This window comes from Amaranthus tricolor, chromosome 2, assembly GCF_026212465.1.
Source record: "Amaranthus tricolor cultivar Red isolate AtriRed21 chromosome 2, ASM2621246v1, whole genome shotgun sequence".
Lineage (NCBI taxonomy): Eukaryota > Viridiplantae > Streptophyta > Magnoliopsida > Caryophyllales > Amaranthaceae > Amaranthus > Amaranthus tricolor.
Window position 1 is genome coordinate 14,059,401 of NC_080048.1, and position 22,905 is coordinate 14,082,305.

Here is a 22,905-nt window from a genome sequence, read left to right on the forward strand (position 1 = left end):
TCCCGATCACTTGGTATGAAAGGCTTTCAAACTTTTTAATGGAAAACGATTTTAAAAGAGGGTTGATAGACAAGACACTATTCATTAAAACCAAAGGTAATGACATGCTTATTGTTCACATTTATGTTGATGATGTTTTGTTTGGTGCCTAACGAATCTCTTAGCAAGGAATTTTCCGATCTTATGAGTAAAGAGTTCGAAATGAGCATGATGGGTGAATTGACAATATTGTTTTCAAAATTTGAATTTCAAAACTTAAAGTTACAACCAATTTTTAAAACTCAAAATGTAATATTTTTCATGTAATTTTTTAAAAATATTCTTTCTATTATACTTGTACAAAATATTCTTTATTCTTTTTAAATATTCTGATTTTGGGAAAATATTGTTTCCTAGTATTTTTGCAAAATAAGGAAACAAAATAATTTTCTAATATTCCTAATACTACACGGCTAAAGGGGGAGGGGAAGTTTTAATTTATGAAAACCTTTCCTAAAACTACGTAAACCCAACCGAAAAACCACTCCCCTTACTCATAACCCACTGCAATCGTATCTCTCTCTCCCTTACAACTCACCCTAAACCGTCTAATCAAGCTAACCCTACTATCCTAACCCATCCAATCACATTAAACCACCCCACACTCTCACAGCACATCACCCCTTACACCCTCCATAATTACCCCCTAAACCGTCATCTCTCTTAACCCCAACCCCTCTTTATTTACACAAACTGTTGGCTCTCTTAGGTTTTGATGATGACTACACTTTGTTTAAACAAATATATTTTTAGAGATTGTTTGCAGATCGATATCCGGTCTTGAAAAGGATCGTTGACAGTGCCTAAGACTTAGTCTATGAACGTGTACTTGTCAAAGAATTCCAATGAAGTTAGATAAGGTATATCGCTTAGGATGTCAAATGTAGACAGGAGGTCTACTGTTTCCAGGTTTGATAATCTAACGTTTGTGGAAAAAATGGTAGCAGTGCATTGTTCCCAGACTGTAGTCTGAGAAGCTGCGTCAGCTGTAAAATCCGATTTATTAATTTTCTGATTTTTTAGTTGATGTGATTTTTTAGTTGATGTATTTGTTAAAATTAATTTGTTGCATTAATTATTAATTAAGTTAATTGGCAAAATATTTAATAACTACCTTTCTAATTAACCGTGTGTTATTTTTAAGAAGGGTTGAATATTTCAATTCTTGTTTTTCTTAAAAAGGATTTTATTTTACCTAAATTTAGAAAAGTAACCAACCCACCTATTCTTAGTAAATAAGGGAACCGTGGCTCTTTTGCTTTAGCAATAAGATCCACTCATTTTTTTATTACTAATTTAATTATTAATCGTAGGTTTTATTCTTGTAAAATGAGATCCACTTATTCTTCTTATTTTTAGGAAAAAGGAATAGTGAGCAGTTACATTGCTATTATTAGCAAAACAAGCTTTATTAATAAAGCATTCGGCTGTTCCAAAATTGGTGCATGCATATAAGCCATTAAAAATTGCACGCAAGGTTGAGAAAAATAAACAAGAAATATTTTATTCAAAAATTGCCAATTAACTTATGATATTTTCTTGTGCAACTCTTTGATTTTATCGTTAGAGAATTTTTATCCTTGTAAAGGGTTTTTGAGAGAATTGTTGTAACTAGACTTGGGTTGAGTCTAGGGGGAATTAGAAAGCTTCTAGTGAAGCTAGAGAAGAGTATAGATTTGAGTAAAGCTAAGAGAGAAGCTTCGAGTGAAGCAAGAGAAAGAGAAAGAGAAGTTGGCCTAGTTAGAGAAGCTTCGAGTGAAGCAAGTTGTTTTATGTAATTGTAACGAATTGCCTAAAACATATTGGAGAGTTTTCAAATACCGAGGGGTCGTGGTTTTTCCTTCTATTTAGGCCTAGAAGGTTTCCACGTAAAATTGTGTTGTCTCTTTACTTTTTCGCATTTAAGTTTAAGTGTTTATTCATTAATTTAATTCCGCAAAAACAGGGCTAAAATACTTAAACATATCGAAACAACAATTCACCCGCCCTCTTGTTGTCGTTTCCGTCTCTAAAACAGTCTACAATTGGTATCAGAGACATGTTCCTCATTTGATCTGGAAACCCTGAGAGCAATATCCTGGTATATTTTTAGAGATGTCGACAATGCATGAACGAATGGAAGAAGGGTACTCTACTCAAAGACCACCTATGTTTGATGGAAAATTCTATACATATTGGAAGAATAGGATGGAGATCTTCATCAAAGCCGAAAATTATCAAGTTTGGAGAGTCATCAAAATTGGAGACTTTGAGGTAACAACTACAAACTCCAATAACGAAATTATTCCCAAACCTATTACCGAATATGAAAAAGAAGATTTTCAGAAAATGGAGATGAATGCTCTTGCCATCAAGTTACTTCACTGTGGTCTTGGACCAAATGAACATAACCGCATTATGGGTTGCAAATCCGCCAAACAGATTTTGGACCTGCTGGAAGTTACCCACGAGGGAACAAGTGAAGTGAAGCGTTCCAAGATTGACATATTGATGTCAAAATATGAATGGTTTGTAATGGAACCAAGAGAAAGCATCCAAGAGATGTTTACTAGATTTACAAACATTACAAATGAACTTGTCTCTCTTGGAAGGCTTATTCCCACCGATGAACAAGTAAGGAAAATTCTAAGGAGTCTCCCTCAAGATGAACGCTGGAGAGCCAAAGTCACAGCCATCCAAGAATCCAAAGATTTCACAAAGTTCAATCTGGAAGAGCTTGCTGGCTCCCTTATAACCCATGAATTACATCTGGGAACAGCAGACAGTTCCAGAAACAAGGGATTGGCTCTAACAGCGGCTGACCAAGAAGAATCAGAATGTGATGAAGAGGAGGCTGCCTTGCTGGTACGTAAATTCAAGAAGTTTTTCAGGAACAACAGATACAATAACCAAAGAAGCAATAAAGAAAGAAGATCTGCCAATACTAAATCCAACCTTGAATGCCACAAATGTGGAAGTACCAACCACTTCATCAAAAATTGTCCTATATGGAAGAATGAAAAGGGCAAGGGAAAGGCAAGGGAAACAGGAAGACTACCAAGCAAAGGAAACCTCAATAAAACCGACTTTCGCAAAGCCATGATAGCTGTATGGGGAGAATCCGAGAGTGATGCTGAAACTGAAAATCCCGAAGAAGAACAAACAACTAACCTATGTCTCATGGCCTCACATGAAGACAAGTCCAAAGGAAAGGAGCTAATTCATTTCCTAATCATTTGTTTAAATTGAATAGATATAAATTAATAGAGTTGCTTATGGAGACACGAGGCAAATTAAAAGAATATAATGATAAATGTCTCCAACTTGAAAAAGACCTTAAAATAAGTAAAGACCATATTTCCTATATAAATACCTTTAGATCTGATGTTTAAAACAGATTTTTTAATTTGTTAGATCAAAATATAATTTTGAAGGAAACAATGGAAAGAGTGAAAAAGGATAATATTATTCTTAATGTTGAATTAACTCAATACAAATTGCTAGGCTTAAACAAGGAATTAAATGATACATCCATAAATGATTTATGTTCTAATTTTCAAAGATTGAAAATCAATTTAGAATCTAACCAAATCGACAATGATAAATTAGAATCTGAATTAAATTCTAAAGGAAAAGGAAAAATCAAAAATGTTCCCAAATGGATTCTAAATGCTAAATCTAAAAATTCAGAAGGCCTAGATCACTATAAGAATAATAAAAAGAAAAAGGTCTATGTTGATCTCCCAAGTAGCAAAATCTGCACCTTTTGCGGTAAAACTGGACACTTAAAAATCCAGTGTGCAAAAAGGGAACAGTATACTGTCTCCGACAGAAAATATGTCGATTGTATTTGGATTAAGAAAGTTGATTCATGTCAAATCAACAAGGAACCCAAGAAAGACTGGGTTCCTAAGCCTAACAACTAAGTTTGCATGTAGGTTCTAGTGAGGGGGAACAACTCATGGTATCTCGACAGTGGGTGTTCCAAGCACATGACAGGTGACAAATCTAAATTTCTGTCACTGGAAACCTATGATGGGGGAACTGTGACTTTCGGTGACAACATGAAAGGTGAAATCATCGCCAAAGGAAAAGTAGGAAAGTCAAGTTCCCATGCAATTGATAATGTATTTTTAGTCGAGAATTTAAAACATAATTTACTAAGTATTTCTCAGTTCTGTGACAAAGGTATCTCTGTAAACTTTACTTCTGAAAAATGCATTATTTCTAGGAGTGACACAGGAGACACTGTTCTGGAAGGAATCCGAAAAGGGAACACTTATGTTGTGGATATCAACACTGTTCCCAAATCGAGTCTGACTTGTCTCAATGTCATAGAAGAAAAGCCTCTTCTTTGGCACAAACGTCTAGGTCATGCTAGCTTTTCTTTAATTAATAACTTAAGATCAAAAGACCTAGTAAGAGGATTGCCATCCATAAAATTCTTGAAAGATGAAATTTGTGATCCTTGTGCCAAAGGAAAACAAGTGAGGTCGTCCTTTAAACCAAAGAATGTGGTGACCACTTCAAAACCGCTTGAACTAATCTATATGGATCTTTGTGTACCTATGAGAATTCAAAGCCGTAGTGGCAAACGATATGTATTTGTTATTGTTGATGATTACAGTAGATTTACATTGACTTTATTTTTAGTAAGTAAAGATGAAGCTTTTTATGAATTTGTTTCTTTTGCTAATAAAATACAAAAATCTAGTAATAATTAACTTGTTCACATAAGGTCAGATCATGGTAAAGAATTCGAAAATTCAAGCTTTATGAATTATTGTGATGAACATGGAATAAGTCATAACTTTTCCGCACCTAGAACACCACAACAAAATGGTGTGGTAGAAAGAAAGAATAGAACATTAGAGGAAATGGCTAGAACCATGTTAATTGCTAGTGGTCTTCCTAGAAATTTTTGGGCCGAGGCTGTCAATATTGCATGTTATATTTTAAATCGGGTATTAATTAGACCTATCACTTCTAAGACGCCCTATGAATTATTTAAATGTAATTGGATTAAAATGGGTATTTCGGAACAAATTTGATGAACATGGAATCATTGTAAGAAACAAAGCTAGACTCGTGGTTAAAGGGTACAATCAACAAGAAGGAATTGATTACACAGAGACATTTGCACCGGTAGCAAGGTTAGAGGCTATCAGAATTTTAATTTCTTTTGCTGCATTTATGAATTTTAAGTTATATCAAATGGATGTGAAATGTGCTTTCTTAAATGGTTTTCTTGATGAAGAAGTCTTTGTGGAACAACCCCCTGGCTTTGAAAATCCTTCTTATCTTGATCATGTCTATAAGCTTGATAAAGCTCTTTATGGGCTAAAACAAGCTCCTAGGCAATGGTATGAAAGATTGTCTAAGTTTTTGATTGAAAATAACTTCTTAAGAGGTAAAATTGATAAGACCTTATTCTTTAAGAATAAAAGTTTCGATATTTTAGTTGTTCAAATTTATGTTGATGACATTATTTTTGGTGCTACTAATGAATTGCTTTGTAAAGAATTTGCTAACTTAATGAGTACTGAATTTGAAATGAGCATGATGGGAGAATTAAATTTCTTTCTTGGTTTGCAAATTAAACAAACAGCTAATGGAATTTTCGTTCATCAACAAAAATATATCAAAGAACTTCTAAAGAAATATGGACTAAATAATGCTAAAATTAACACACACCATGGCTACAAATGTTAGATTAGATGAAGATACAAATGGTATTGATGTTGATCAAACTATGTATCGAGGCATGATTGGTTCTTTATTATATCTAACTGCAAGTAGACCCGATATTTCTTTTAGTGTTGGTTTATGTGCTAGATTTCAATCAAATCCCAAAGAATCACATCATACAGCAGTTAAAAGGATTCTAAGATATTTAAAGGGAACAGATGACTTGTCCCTATTTTATCCTAAAAGTGATGTTTATGATTTGAAAGGTTATAGTGATGCAGATTATGCAGGTGATCTAGTAAACAGAAAAAGCACTTCAGGTATGGTACAATTTCTTAGCTCTTGTTTAGTTTCATGGTGTTCCAAGAAACAAAACACCGTTGCATTATCCATTGCTGAAGCAGAATATGTAGCAGCAGCAGCTTGCTGTTCCCAAATGCTTTGGATAAAACAGCAGCTAAGAGACTTTGGTATTAAGTTTGAATGTGTGCCTATTTATTGTGACAATACTAGTGCCATATGCATATCTAAAGATCGAGTGCATCATTTTAGAGTTAAGCATATCCATATAAGACATCATTTTCTTAAGGACAATGTAGAAAATAAAAATATCATTGTTAAACATGTTAATACTAATGAGCAAATAGCAAACATCATGACTAAACCACTTCCAAGGGAACAACATGAAAAGATGAGATTAGAACTTGACATGATTAAGCTTCACTAAAGTTTATGACAAGCATTCTCCTCAAGGCAAAAGAAAATTGGAAGGTTGATTCATCCACAAAAATCTTGGTTAATGGGTTAACCATTAAAAAGGTTCAGGTATGCAGTTATTTAAAGTATGTACTATGTTTTCCTTCTAAATGCATGATTTATTTGATCAAACCAAAGCAGCATTTGTTTTGTGAAGATAGTCCCCATTTAAAAAAAAGGGGGCGTCTTCAATTATTTTCTCACATTTTATTATCAATATTATGATTGAATATTAATGGTCAACGAATTTTAAATGAGGGTCGGATCAAAAACCGTTATTAACTACCCATTATTTTGTTCAGACATTCACAATTAAATAATGGGACGTGTAACTCCCCTTTAACCGTCCTTTCATCATCATTAAAACCCCTTACATATCACGTCACACCATCTCACATCATCACTCCCACTTTACAATTTTCAAGTAACCGTCATCTCCCTCACTTACTCACACTTCTCCGTCTTCACATCCTCCATCACCATGAAAACCCCAAAATCAGCATCAAGTAAGGCAACCAAGAGAACACCAAAATCCTCAAACCAAAACCTCTGAAAATAGTTCATCCGTCACCTCTCATTGCTGCCCCACCATCAACCACCAACGAACCTCAACTTTCTGACTCACCAAGCATTTCCACCATGCGTGCTGGTCCCAAACGCCCTACAGAAACACCAAAAGGCGATTCATCAACCAGACCAACCAAGAGATCTAAGCGAGCCGACCCAAATAGCGCCGAAGAAATTTTGAAGCACATGTCAGTCGGTTTCGGGTTAGAAAAATACTGGTATGCCTCCACTCCTTTCCCACAACTACATGCCATTTTAGAAAACCAATCTTGGGAAAATTTAATGTCTGACTTATGTTGTAACCCTATTTACCACAATCTCATGCATGAATTTATTTCAAATTTTTCTATTGAAAATGGGGTTTGTTCGAGTACTGTTAAGGACATCAAAATAGAGTTCAACAGTTTAATGTTGGGAGAATGGTTTGGTGTTCCGCTGTAGGCTTTGATACGTATTATGTCGGGTCAAAGATTGTCTTTTCAGGGATAAATGAGAAAACCGTCCTTAAGTTTTTAGGGATACATGAGAAAAAGGGAAGGATTAGTCATAATTCACTGTCCCCACTTCATAAGTTGCTTTACAATATTACACGCCGTTTCATTTTGCCCCGCAATTCAAAACGCAGTGAAGTTAATCTTCGTGACGCCACACTGATTTATTGTTTGGCCAATCATATAAAAATTAATTTTCCTTCTTTGATGATCTCACATCTTTCTGATTGCATAGAGAAAAAGTATCTCGTCGGGTATGGTGGTTTGTTCACTTGGTTTTTTCGTAAGTTTGGAGTTCCTCTTGATGATTTTCTGTTCCCCATGAGTCCTAATAATAAAATTGGTGCGAAATGTTTAAATAATTTGCACCTACGCTTAAATGAAAATGGGATTCTTGAGGATGTTAAGGAGGAAGTTGATATAATGGATTCTGATAAGGAGGAGGAGGAGGAACAAAAAGATGAAAATAAGGATCAGGAGACTGTCCCCAATGCCCTTGATAAAGATGCAGAAGCTGGACCTCCAAGGGAACAGGGGGAAGCTGTGATGGAGGAGGCAGCCTCCAAAGAAGAAGAAGGTGAAACACTGGATGTAGATGACAATACTGATGATGAAGCCAGTGATAAGGAAGTTAGGGTGCCGGTACAGGAGAAGCCCACAATAACACCTAGAAAAAGTAGGAGGCTTGCTTCTAAAAATAAACAACCGGTTGTTCTGGATGATGACTCTGCCAAAACTCCTTCACTAAAACCAGCACTCCACCTACACATCACATTCCATCACCACCACCATCACCTATCCCATTTACACCACCTCCAGTTACCACAACCGTTTCACCACCACACACCTCCCATGGTCTAGGTTTTGATGAATTCACCACTAAATCTTCTATTCCCACAGCTCCATCTGTTCTCTCCCAGCTCACTGATTTGAAGTCTCAGCTCTTTGCATTTCAGGATGAAGTTCGTGTCTCACTGGCATCTCTCTCCGATCAGCTTAATCAAATGGAAGCTCGACTAGGAGCAAAGCTTGATACGGTTGAAGTGCAGACCGAATATGTTGATGAATAAGAGCATGATCCTTGACTCCTCTCCTACTTAATCTTGCTGACCAATCAATCAAACAATCAATCATTGAAACATTTATCTTTATTTCAATGTACCACTGAGGGTACAATGTTTGTAATTTGATACTTTTCAAACTCTGCTGCTTATTTTCTTTGGTTTGTGACATTTAATCTACTGCACTATTAGACTGCTTATTTAGTATCTTCTTTATTATCACTGTTATTGCCTGCTTCTCTTTTTATATTGCTATTCTCATATGTTTAGTGCTGTGATATGAAGCCTACTTTCCTTTTTGATTGCTGTCAAAAGGGGGAATATTTGGAAACAAACTTATATAGGCATTCCTCATGACTTAGTTTAAACTCTTATTCTTATTTTGTTTTTGCCTAAGGTTACTATGATGAGTTTAAACTCTTATTCTTATTTGGTTTTTTCCTAAGGTTACTATGATGATGGTCTGATAAAATGAAGCTCTAATAAGCTGCTCTGATACTTACGATAAGCTCTGATCTGATTTTTTTTTTATTATATTATCAGTTTTGAATATGTTGGTGACTAAATTGAAAAATGAAAAACTCTAAGCTCTGATATAATATGCTGGACATGACTTCGATATTTTTTGATTATATTATACTTAGATTTTATACTTCTAAATTATTTACATTTGACTTGAAATATATATATACTGGTGATTCCTTGAATATGTGCTCTGATGTGTATACATATTGCATATCTACTTTGATACTCAGTATTTCTATAAAAATGTTCTAATCATGCTTACATTATTAATCTTAGTAATTTGTGTCATTTTAGATTTATTTAAAGACTTAAGCTATAAATTTTTATAACCTGTTAATTGTTCTGATTATGCTTATGTTGATTTTAAATAATTCTAAATATTAGAGTAACATGTTCTGATATATGTGCTTGGTAAATTATATTGTAACGAGTTGATTTACTAAGTTATGTAGAGTAGCTTTAATCTCTGGCATGCTGTATGATATTGGTTTTACTCTATTTTGTTTAAGTTTGTTTAAAAGTTTGTCATCATCAAAAAGGGGGAATTTGTTAGCTCTCTTAGGTTTTGATGATGACTACACTTTGTTTAAACAAATATATTTTTAGAGATTGTTTGCAGGTCGATATCCGGTCTTGAAAGGATCGTTGATAGTGCCTAAGACTTAGTTTATGAACGTGTACTTGTCAAAGAATTCCAATGAAGTTAGATAAGGTATATCGCTTAGGATGTCAAATGTAGACAGGAGGTCTACTGTTCCCAGGTTTGATAATCTAACGTTTGTGGAAAATGGTAACAGTGCATTGTTCCCAGACTGTAGTCTGAGAAGCTGCGTCAGCTGTAAAATCCGATTTATTTATTTTCTGATTTTTTAGTTGATGTATTTGTTAAAATTAATTTGTTGCATTAATTATTAATTAAGTTAATTGGCAAAATATTTAATAACTACCTTTCTAATTAACCGTGTGTTATTTTTAAGAAGGGTTGAATATTTCAATTCTTGTTTTTCTTAAAAAGGATTTTATTTTACCTAAATTTAGAAAAGTAACCAACCCACCTATTCTTAGTAAATAAGGGAACCGTGGCTCTTTTGCTTTAGCAATAAGATCCACTCATTTTTTTTTATTACTAATTTAATTATTAACCGTAGGTTTTATTCTTGTAAAATGAGATCCACTTATTCTTCTTATTTTTAGGAAAAAGGAATAGTGAGCAGTTACATTGCTATTATTAGCAAAACAAGCTTTATTAATAAAGCACTCGGCTGTTCCAAAATTGGTGCATGCGTATAAGCCATTAAAAATTGCACGCAAGGTTGAGAAAAATAAACAAGAAATATTTTATTCAAAAATTGCCAATTAACTTATGATATTTTCTTGTGCAACTCTTTGATTTTATCTTTAGAGAATTTTTATCCTTGTAAAGGGTTTTTGAGAGAATTGTTGTAACTAGACTTGGGTTGAGTCTAGGGGGAATTAGAAAGCTTCTAGTGAAGCTAGAGAAGAGTATAGATTTGAGTAAAGCTAAGAGAGAAGCTTCGAGTGAAGCAAGAGAAAGAGAAAGAGAAGTTGGCCTAGTTAGAGAAGCTTCGAGTGAAGCAAGTTGTTTTATGTAATTGTAACGAATTGTCTAAAACATATTGGAGAGTTTTGAAATCCCGAGGGGTCGTGGTTTTTCCTTCTATTTAGGCCTAGAAGATTTTCACGAAAAATCATGTTGTCTCTTTACTTTTTCGCATTTAAGTTTAAGTGTTTATTCTTTAATTTAATTCCGCAAAAACAGGGCTAAAATACTTAAACATATCGAAACAACAATTCACCCGCCCTCTTGTTGTTGTTCCCATCTCTAAAACAGTCTACACAAACACTGAACCTTACTCTCTCACTCAAACACAACCCCAAAATCGAGACCAACTTTCTCTCTCTCTCTATCTCTCTCTCTCTCTCTCTCTCTCTCTCTCTCATTCTGTGTTCTTCCTCCATTTCTCCAAACTCCTTTAACTACACTCCTTCACTATGGCTCCCAAGCGCAAATCCATTGCAATAAAAGGAAAATCAACCATTCCCACTCCACGATCATCCAAGCGTAGACAATCAAAGCCCGGAGTGTCCTATAAGGTGGATTCTGATTCGATCACCACTCCTACTGCCTTATACCATAACTCTTCCTCTAATGATTCAAGTCTAGAGATCACAAAGGTAAACACTACCGCCATTGATAACTCTTGGTTTAAAAGTGATGAACACAAGAAAAACTGGAGTAACTTTCATAATCGAGACATATGTTCTTCTGATTTCTTAGAGATTGACTTCTTCAAAAATTAGAATTTTATATGCTTCGACAAATTGCAAAGTTCTCCATTTTGGAGCATTGTTAATTGTGGTGAAGAGCAATACCCATTTTCCAAGAGATTTTCTATGCAAACTTAACTATTTCGGACGAAAAGGGACTATTGCTTTGCTCCACTCAAATTAAGATTCGTTCCTTCTCATTTATCGAGAAATTGCTTGGTAAAATTCTTGGTGTTCCTTCCGGCAATCATTTTAACTTGGAAAAAGAGAAGAGTGACCACATTGCTCGAGCCCAAACCGAGTACTATAATGTTCCTCCTCCCTACCCACGCAAACCTACCCACAACATTCTTAACCTAGAGGGTAAGTTGCTCCACAACATCATCCAAAGGTGTTTGCTTCATCGAAGCAACACCACAGACCAAGTTCTTCACTCCACATTATCCATCATGGATAATGTCATGCATGGTCAGGACCCTGACATCCCTAACCTTATAATAACGTCCATGCATGCGGCCATAACAAGCAAAAGAGGCTCACCCCTACCCTTTGCCAATCTTCTCCCAAAGATCTTTGTCCATTTTGATATAAATTTAGAGGATGAGGAGAAAGAAAAGGTTGATGGGAAATTTGATAAAAAGGCCTTGAAGAATTTGGGGATTATTAAGGATGGTGATACATGGACAACAAAGTTTGCGACCTCTAAACCCTTACCTATAACCGAGGAGAGATTTAAGAGTTTTGCCTAAAGGTAGAGGAAATCCATTCTGTGCTGGGACTTCTCAAAATGTTGGTCAAAGGTTGTTTCCAAGAGCACACGAAGGCTCTCAAAAGAATCATTACCTCCCTTTATAATCTTGAGTATTATTTGGGTCTTGATTCGAATGAGGAAGTTGGTGAGACTTCACTGCTGCGAAGCAGAAGGCACCAACGAAGGAGAAGGAGAAGGAGCAGGAGATGCAAAAGGAGAAGGCCAAAGAGAAAAGCTCGGAACAGCCCCGTCCCGCCCCTGCCAAGGTTCCCACACCACCCCGTGGAGCCCCTGACGATGATGAGCCACTTCTCACCCCAGTCCCGCTTCATATCATTTACCCCCATGACAAATGACTTGACCCTCTGCCGTGATCAAACTATATTTTTAATATTTTCATCTTATGTCTCAAACATTCGATATGGTTGTAATAACTATTAACTCTTTTTATTTTGTTTTTAAACTATGATCCAACAATTTTCTTTCTTTCCCCTTCCTTGATTGGAAGACAAAGAGGGAGAAGAATATAAAAACATTAGAACTCTACTACTACTGCATGATGCATAAACTTTACTGCTTTTGGTATTATTATTATCATGCGTATTTTGTTATGATGTTTTCTGCTTTATCTTTGAGTACTTATTTGGACAGGTCTGATTTATTATGGTCAAGGCCTTGAGCTTGAATATTGTTGATCTTTCAGGGCCTTGACATGCTTTAATACGTTCTGTTTGGACATAACTTGTCTCATTTTGAACCCATATTTGGATAAGCATGGTTTCACAAACTCAAGGCCATGACTTCGAAAGATTTTAATCTTTCAAGGCCTTGACAGGACAGGATTATTGTTTGTGATTGTTTTATCTTAAACTGTCCGTTTTTGAAGGAAGTGTTCTACTACACTGTTTTGTTTTTTAATTTTTGGAATCACCAAGATTTAGAACCTCCCTTCAAAACCCTAACACTTTAATGTCTTATTTCAGTTTGTCTTCCATCAAGGGGGAGATTGTTGACTTGACCCCTTGATCAAAGTAAGTTTTATATTTTATGATGGAAGACAAATATCAATGTTTATTATTGTTGTATTGAAGTGTTAAGTCAAAACCATGTTTTATGTATTAAAAGGTTTTAATTATTGTGACATGGTATATAAGTTCTTGGAATTTATATTGTTATACTATTGTGATCGATTATTTTAGTGTGGCATAACACACTGTGCTACCTTGCTTTACACGATTTATGGAGATCTTTGATCACCATATTCCAACGGCTACAATGGTAAGTAATGGTAAGATTTCGATTGGTATTTATTTGGATTAAAGGATAATTATTTATCCTAGCTTTTGTTATTCGAAATCTTAGTATATGGCAAGATATTCATATGATATTCTATCTTATACACTTGCCATATATAAGAGATCTTATTCTCTTATAATATAATCTTTGCCAAATATTTTAAAATGAAATATATTCTTTATGCAAAGATTATATTTTGAGGTTATCTTAATTATTCCTACCGCGTTTATTGTTTTTAAGTTGACCAAGTTTTGTAGGAAAGTTTCCTCGGATAACAAGCTTGGCTACCCAGAGTCGAGGCCTCGACAGAGCCAATTTTGGAAAGTAGCCGTTTGGATTCTAAAGCCTCAAGGAGTATTTATTTTGACCTTTAAAGCTCAAATGAAAGACATACAAGTATACCGCTGCATCATACAACACCATATACATCAAGCTTTCAAGAGCCAAAAAAAGTCGTTCAAAGAATCCTCCACAAAATACTCACAAGCTTATAATTTTCAAGAAGACCTTCGATACTACATAGTGTTTTAGGTTTTACTTGTAATCATCCTAAGAGCATTTTTTAATTAATATTGTGTAGCTCTCATTGGGTTCTATCTTTGAGTTATACACAAAGTCTCGAACAAACAAACATTATTTTACTTTGTTAAGGTAAGAGGGAGATTAGAGGAAAAGAAAAGTGTCTTTAGTTCACTAGGAATTTAGTGTCCAGTTTGTGGTAGCAAGAGGCTACGGGGAGTTGTTAGAAGATAAGTGTGACCTTCTTCTAAGACTTGCAATACTAGAACTCTAAGTGAAAGTGAATAAAGAGACTTTGGCCAAAGCCTGCGAGCAAAGGAAAGCTCAAGGGTAGAGGTTAGGTCCTATTAGAGGGCTGAACTTTGTAATCATTGTGTTCATTATTTTTGGACTTTACTTTCTGTTTTCATTTGCTAGCAACAAGTTCTTAAACTTATTTTCGCAAAACACTTAAACTGTTTTTAGTTCAAGGCCCTGACAAAGCCTTGTCAAGGCCCTGAGTTGTTGTTTGTGAAAAAGTGTCATACTCTATTTAACCCCCCTCCCCCTCTAGAGTATTCCACCACCCTTATTGAATCTTCAGTGCTCATGTATAAAATTTGTTGTATTGACGTCTTTCTTGATGGAGTTCTGTAAATATATAGTGACAAAGGATATACCCATTGAATGATACTTCGGCTATGCAAATTTTCTTGACTTGTCTTTCAAATTTTCAACACAAATCCCCAAGACATTATGCAAACAAAATAAAATTTAAAGGGTAGCAACATAAACAAGAACAATTATTACAAGGATAGGACAAACCCATCATAATAATAGGAAAAACATATCTATTGTAGAGAGACACTAAGTAAAAGATATTAAAAATAGATCAAAAACAAAAATTAAATGGAATTTTAGTTACCCACCAATCTGAAATTCGGTGAATTCCCGTTGAAAAATAGGGTTTGAGATTGAAGGATAGAGAGAAAGAAGAAAAGAGGTAACGAAAAGGAGACGAGAAATAAATATCACTTAACTAAGTTAACATATAAATTATGAATAATATGCAAATTAATATTTATAATTATTCTATTAGTCTTTAACACGTTGTACAATACACTCGTTTTATATAATTGTGCAAAACCAAACATTACAAATTTGTTATTAATTAAAATAGTAAGTAACGAATCAAACGAACTAGTACTACTTAACAACTCGATCGTATTTTCGAAAATATAAAAGAATGATAAAATATATTAAGAGTATATCTAATAAAGCATGCAAGTAATTTGGGATTTAGTACCAACCATGAGGCGGAATCAATCACGGCCATATGATTGAACTAGCTTGTTAAATGTCCACTTTGTATATTACTTTCGCTTAGTGGGTTTAGTTAAGTACTATACTTCATCTAATACAATTAGTATTAGGACTGGGTGTTTCATTATTAAACCGATCCTTAGGTTGTCTTAAAAAGCTTACCACCATTTGTAATTAAAGTAGGATATACAACCTTTTAGTTTCCCATACTTACATGAGCATAATCATGTCAAGAAAAAGTTGAGAACACATGTATAATTTATATTCAAGTGTAACTGTGTATAGAGTATTAATTATTAGTTCAAAGAACTTGTTTAGTTGGTGTTTGATGGAATGGTTGACAAAGATAATAATCAAAGCTTAAAAATACCAACAAGTTATTTAAAGTCATAATCTAATACTTAGTCGAGTTGAAACAACGAACTCATTTGATTGATTAAGTATCTATGTACTCTAATTGAGAGATATTAGGATTTTGATTATCAAATTATCACCTCTACTTGCCTAATTTTATGGTTTTCTATAATCTTAATATTTTTAAAGATGAATACAAACTTGTCAAATGTCAAGCTCTCAAGGCATGGTGATGTGAATTTTTTTCATTGGCTTCTTGTGCTAACGTGTTTTAACGAACTTCTTATGTGGCGGTCCTATGTGATAATCCTTAAAAACAAAACAAAAAAAAAAAAACGGACAGAATATCTGATGCTTTAATACTCGTTTACTTATTTCAAGAAAGTTGAGACTAAATTATTTGATACTTAAATCATTAAAATGGTCATAATATTTATTATATTCTAACAATAATATTGTTTTGTATATGTTAAGAAGGTTGTTACTAAATAAATTGATGCTATAATTAAAAATGGAAACGAATAATATTATTTTTTAATTATATTCAGAAATTTGTGACTTAATATATTCAATGATTCTTTTTTCCATTTATATTAACTATATTTACAGTATGTTTGGATATAAAGCCACTTAAATTTGAATTCAAAATTTGAAATATACTAAAAATACTTCAAGATTCAAAATTGTCAAATAATTGAATATATTATTTAATAATGAAACATAATATTTTATTAATAGAAACTTGCAACTATTGTTTAAACATATTTAGAATATTTTGACTAAATATATTCATTGATGTTATTTTCCATTTATGTTAAATATACTTACAGAATATTTGGATCTACAATCATTTAAATTTATTCGTACTCATACTTTTTCCATCGTATCATATAGAGCTGTTCAAAATTGACCCGACTCGAAAATCCAAACCGAAACCGAAAGTAAACCGACCCGAAAATGTGTTCCTTTTTTGGTTTATCGAACCGACAGTACCCGAATCGAAATTGTACCCGAACCGGTTGACAACCGAAAATGGGAAAGCTGAACCCGAGCTGTAACCGATTTTTATAACCGACACATAACCGTTAACCGAGATTACCCGAACCTAATAATGACCGACCCGAATCATTCTCGAAATCGAATTCGATCCGGCTAAAACCGATTTAACTCGAACGAACTTTAGCTCAAACTGCTGTAAACTTGAACCAATTTTTAACATAGAAGTATGATCGACTCATATTCAATCATCTTATTTGTTAATCTAATAAAGTGTTAGATATTTTAATAAATTAAATTTTATAAATACATGGTTTCCTATATTTAGAGTTAATAATCAATGATCAATGTTTTACTTAATTACTTTTAATCGAATTAGATGAAAATTGATAGAACTTTATAATTTTAATTTCCGGTCAAACAAGTAAAAGTAACAAAGTAATAATGATTACTAATTGATTTGTATTTTAACTATTTTGCGTTAAATAAAGGAAATCTTATCATCAATTAAAAATTGACTAACAACTTAATTTGATATTGATTTGATCGATAGTAATTAGTAATACATAGCTGAATTTTGCTTTAAAAAAAAACCCGAACCCGATCTGTACCCGACAAAACCGAACCAATTAGTAATCGATGACAACCTGAGACCGATTGACACTCGACACGAACTTCAACCGACACCGAACTGATGCTAACCCGATAGCTTGAATAACCGATCTCCAACCGAACCGTGACTAACCGACTCGACCCGAGTGTGACCCGTTGTAACACACAGCCGAAAAATAACCGAACCGAAATACAACCGAACCGAATGACACCCGTTCGAAACCGACCCGATCACCCGAATGAACACCTCTAGTATCATATGAACAGATATATTGAATATTATTTTTTTCTGACAATGCTCTTTGAAGTAATACCTTTTTTTTATCAATTGGGTATCATACCAATATTTAATTTCTATCAATTGCATATCATACATATTCTTCTATCAATTTTTTAATTCTTCTTTTATTCCATCAGTTATATATTATTGAAAAGTATTAGATCATACACACAATACAACCATTATTTAGGTTTTATATTTTATTAAAAATTATAAACCAAATTAGAAATTTAACAAAGAAATGTAAAAAAATTGAAAACCTATTTACGCCCGTTCATTAGCACGGGTAAATATACTAGTTAGCCTTAAAAGAACGAATCAATTATATTATGGGAGGTTTGTAAAACTTAAAACCTTTTATCCATTCAATATTAAAGTTTCTTATTATTGAATCACTAGTTTTTTTTACAGATATGCAACTCATACTACCAGTATATAAAAATATTTATAAAAGTCAATTATAAAATGAGAGCAGTGCTAAACGACGATCTAAAAAGTTCTACTCGTGCAGTCCTAAATAATTATTTTCCTAATCTGCCTCTTGCCACCACCCCCACCACCCCCACCTCTCACTGCCACCACTGCACCAACAACACCATACACCACCACCACCATACATCAACACCACCAACACCATACACCACCACTACCATACACCAACACCATACACCACCACTACCATACACCAACACCAAACACCATGATAGGAAATTTATTTTAACCACAAGCGTACGTGTACGTGAAAATTATTTTAACCACAAGCACACGGTGTACGTGTAGCAAACAGGTCGATCTCAGGAAGCGTTGTCAACTATCGGATTACTAGATTCAATTAATTACACAAAAAAAGACAATAATATTGAATGCCGGTTAACTAAAATTATGAATTAGCACAAATAAATAATAAGAAACTAACGACTAGAGCATTAAGAATCTCCACCATTACACATGATTATCATTTTAGGTATTATATTGATAGGTCAATGGATTAAACAAAGATTAAACTAGGTTCTCTCAATTTCAACTCCCATATTTCGATTGATTAAAAAATTTATTAAGGTCAAATTAATCTTAGTCTCAACTTTCAAACTAAAAATAATAAGAATTTAACTTAATACACCAAGACTAAGTTAATCATGATTTCAACTCCCATATTTTGATCAATGACTAATTAAAAGTTAAACTTAATGGTTTAATTAATAATAAATTTAATCAATTAATCCATTAACAAATCATTAATTTAACCTATCAATTCAAACATGTGTATTAGGGTTCATCTTTTTCTCTAGAAATAAACTACTCACTAATCTGAAAGCAATAAATATTAAATTTAAAAAAGAATTAAAAGAAAACAATGAAAGAGAAAATAATAAAGAGAAATCTAACCTCCATTGAAAACTACAATGAGAAAGCAGCAAAAACTATCTTTGTCGCATAGAAGCTACCCTAAAATGAAACCTTAGAATCATAAAAATGTCCCCCTAAAAACGATAATTAGTAATAATATAGAAGTATATAATAAGAATCCTGGTTGTGATGAAAAACTGTCGATCGGATAACCATACTAACTTCAGCAATTTCTCTATTGACGTGTGAACTGGCCGATGTGCTCTTCCACAGTACTTCGTTGGGCCAGTGCTTAGCTTCTAGTTACGGCTCTGTGCCTCCGTTTCTTCTCTTCTAACTTTTATATGCTTGGCCCATCTTTACGTATCTCTCCCATCTTATTTTTCCTATCCCACGTTATTTACTTCCAAATCTAAACCCTTTTAGACATTACGGTCCTAATATTAGGACGCATCATAATCAGCCCAATAGTCAAACAACACCCATATCTTGTGTTACTCGTATCGTAAGTGGTCCTTTTATATTGTAAGTGGTCTTTTTTATACTATTCAAAAGCGGCCACTAACATTTTAAAACTGGTCACTTGCAAAAGTGACGTATTTTATCCGTTGGGCCAGCCCATTTACAATGTTTAAAAATAGGATCGTCTCACAAGACACTAGCTCAAACCCTTTTCCTTTTTTTCTCTTTTTTTTTCCTTCTATTTTCTTCTCAACTAGTTGGACTTTCAGTGCAATGCATGGCTTAACATATTATATTTTAATATTAATTTTATTTAAATAAATTATTTTAATTCAAGTACGAGTTTATGATTATGGTGAAAATGAAGAAATAATGTTAATAGTATGTATGTTGACTTGGTGAGTATTCATGTGTCCCTTATAGTATTTTAATGTTTCACCAATTTATATAAAATTTCTATTAATCAAATACTGTACGATTTAAGGGATAAAAGAATACATTACATGAACTTATATTTTGTGTAGTATTATGTTGCAATTTCTCCCTTTTCCACATTAATATACGAGGTTTTGATTAGATGGTTGACCAATTTCAATGTTTGACTAATTTATATGAAAGTTCTATTAATCAAATATTGTGAGATTTAAGGAATAAGAGAATACATTAAAAAAATTATATTTTATGTAGTCTTATGCTGCAATTATTACTCCCTTTTCCACATCAATATATGAGATTTTGATTAGATGGTTGATTGCACTTTTTAAAGTTAGCGAACTACGGTAAAATTAGTTAAATAAAATTTATCTTTCAATCTAATAAACATAGTCATCTGAATTTGGTGGCAGAAGTAGAAAAGTTGCAAAAGTTTGTGAAAAAGGTTAAGTCACTCGGTAATTAGCAGGCATATATTAATCAAATAAATTCCCTTAAATAGTGAAAGTGTAACCGGAAAAGATTTGCTTGTAACAAAGATATTTGTCAAATATACGCAGTAGTGTAGTAAATTGAATGTATGTTAATATAATTGTCTTTAATATAGTTGTAGTAGTAGTAAATTATTCCATTTACCATATTGAAAAAGGCAAATTGCATTAATTCTGGAATGTTTAAGACCAATATTGTTAGTAATAAAAACAAAGTTATCAAAAGTGTACCTTATAAGCTACTCTTTAGGCTGGAAAACAATTAACGAAAGCTTGCCAACAGCTTGGTTATTGTTTTAAAGATTACATATGATTCATTTGGGCCTCTCACCTACTCCTTCTAATGCCACTTTACTCCACCAGATAGAAGTCCAACATCAATACCCATCAACAATATCAAAATACAATAGAAATCATATAACAATGTAGCAATTAAAGTAACTATCATAAAATCAATATAAGGTGGATTTTCATTATAAATCCATTATAAATAAAAAGTGCCTAAGGATTTACTATTCATTCGTGATTAGTAACCTTGCTTAGTCATTCTACACTCTCTCAGCCATGTGAGTGATTACATGTAGCTTAGGTTATTTTATTGTTTTTTGCATGTAGGATGGTTGTGTGTCTTATTATTGTACATTAGGGAGCACACATGTCATGGGAGTGCTTGCATGTAGGTTGATTTTGCATGTATGTTAGTGTCTTTGCATGTGAGTGAGTGCTTGGCTTGGACACATGTCATGGGAGTGCTTGGTGTGTGGACACATGTATGTGTATTTGCATGTAGGTTGTCTATATTTGATTGCAATGAAACCCAAATCCAGAATTTTGGTTGCTTTTGAAAGAATAGATTGGTTTGAATGGTTGCCTTCTCATTAGATTGGAATGATATTATATACAAAGATACAATCTATAATTTAGGAAACTAAATATTTACACAATATTCTACACAATCATATTGATTATACAAGATATTCTATCAATCAAAATATATTATTCTAACAAACCCCCGCAGTCAAATCATCAAATAAGACTTGAGGAAGACCTTTCGTGAAAATGTCAGCAATCTGATAATGAGTTGGAACATGAAGTACCCGAACATCACCACGTTTAACCTTTTCACGAACAAAGTGAATGTCGATCTCAATATGTTTGGTGCGTTGTTGGTGTACTGGGTTATCGGCCAAATAAAGGGCACTAACATTGTCACAATAGACAAGAGTAGCCGTAGGAATAGGATAGTGAAGCTCAAGGAGTAAGTTACGAATCCAACAAGTTTCAGAAACAACATTAGCAACACCACGATATTCAGCCTCAGCACTGGATTTAGAAACAGTAGGCTGCCGTTTAGCGGACCAGGAAATTATAATTATCACCCAGAAAAACACAGTAACCAGAGATAGAACGGTGGGTGTCAGGGCAACCACCCCAATCAGCAACGGTATAGTACAAAAGAATTGAAATAGTAGATCGATACAATTGCAGACCGTGGTGAAGAGTACCCTTGACATAGTGAAGAATGCGGTGAAATGCAACCATATGTTCAACTCTAGGATCATGCATATATAGGAAAACTTGCTGAACAACATAGGAAATATCTGGTCGAGTGAAAGTAAGATACTGTAAAGCACCAGCCAGACTACGATATAATGTAGGATCATCACAGGGGGAACCAGCATTAGCACAAAGTTTTCCAGATGTAGCAACAGGAGTAGAAACGGGCTTACAATGAGACATGCCTGCCTTTTCAAGAATCTCAGAGGCATACCGCTGTTGAGAGAGAAAGAGTCCCGTAGAAGTATGATTAACAGCAATTCCCAAAAAATAATTAAGAGGACCCAAGTCCTTCATAGCAAACTCAGAGCTAAGTTTGAACATAAGAGACTGACGAACCATATCAGAAGAAGCCGTAAGAATAATATCGTCCACATATAATAAGAGATAAGCAATAATAGAACCACGACGATAAAAAAAAAAAAGAGAATTATCGGAGAGGCTGTTAGAAAAACCAATAGTAGTTGCAAAATTGGCAAACCGATGGTACCAAGCACATGGGGCTTGTTTGAGGCCATAAAGAGATTTGCGAAGAAGACAAATATGATCGGGACGAGCACGATCACGAAAACCCATAGGCTGATGCATGTATACAGTCTCAGTCAAGTGACCATGAAGAAAAGCATTCTTAACATCCAATTGATGAATAGACCAAGAGCGGGAAAGAGCAATGCTTAAAACAATACGAATAGAAGCAGGTTTCACAACCGGACTAAAAGTGCCATCAAAATTAATAACTTCCCTTTGAGATTTACCATCACCGACAAGAAACACTTTATAGCGCTCAAAAGAACCATCGGAATTAGTCTTTACACGAAACACCCACAAGGACCGAATGATATTAGTATTAGTTGAACGAGGGATAAGATCCCGAGTATGATTCTCAATTAAAGCATCAAATTCCTCTTGTATAGCTAATTTCCAGTTCGGGTCACGAAGGGCATGGAGAGGAGATTTGGGTAATAGGGAAAAAGAAACGGATAAGGCTTGGGAGCAGTATTTGGGGTTGGGTTTGAAAATACCATGTTTACTGCGTGTAACCATGCCGGGTGGTGAGGGTAGAGGTGTGGTATGGGAAGAGGAGGAGGGTGAATTGGACTGGCACTGTACT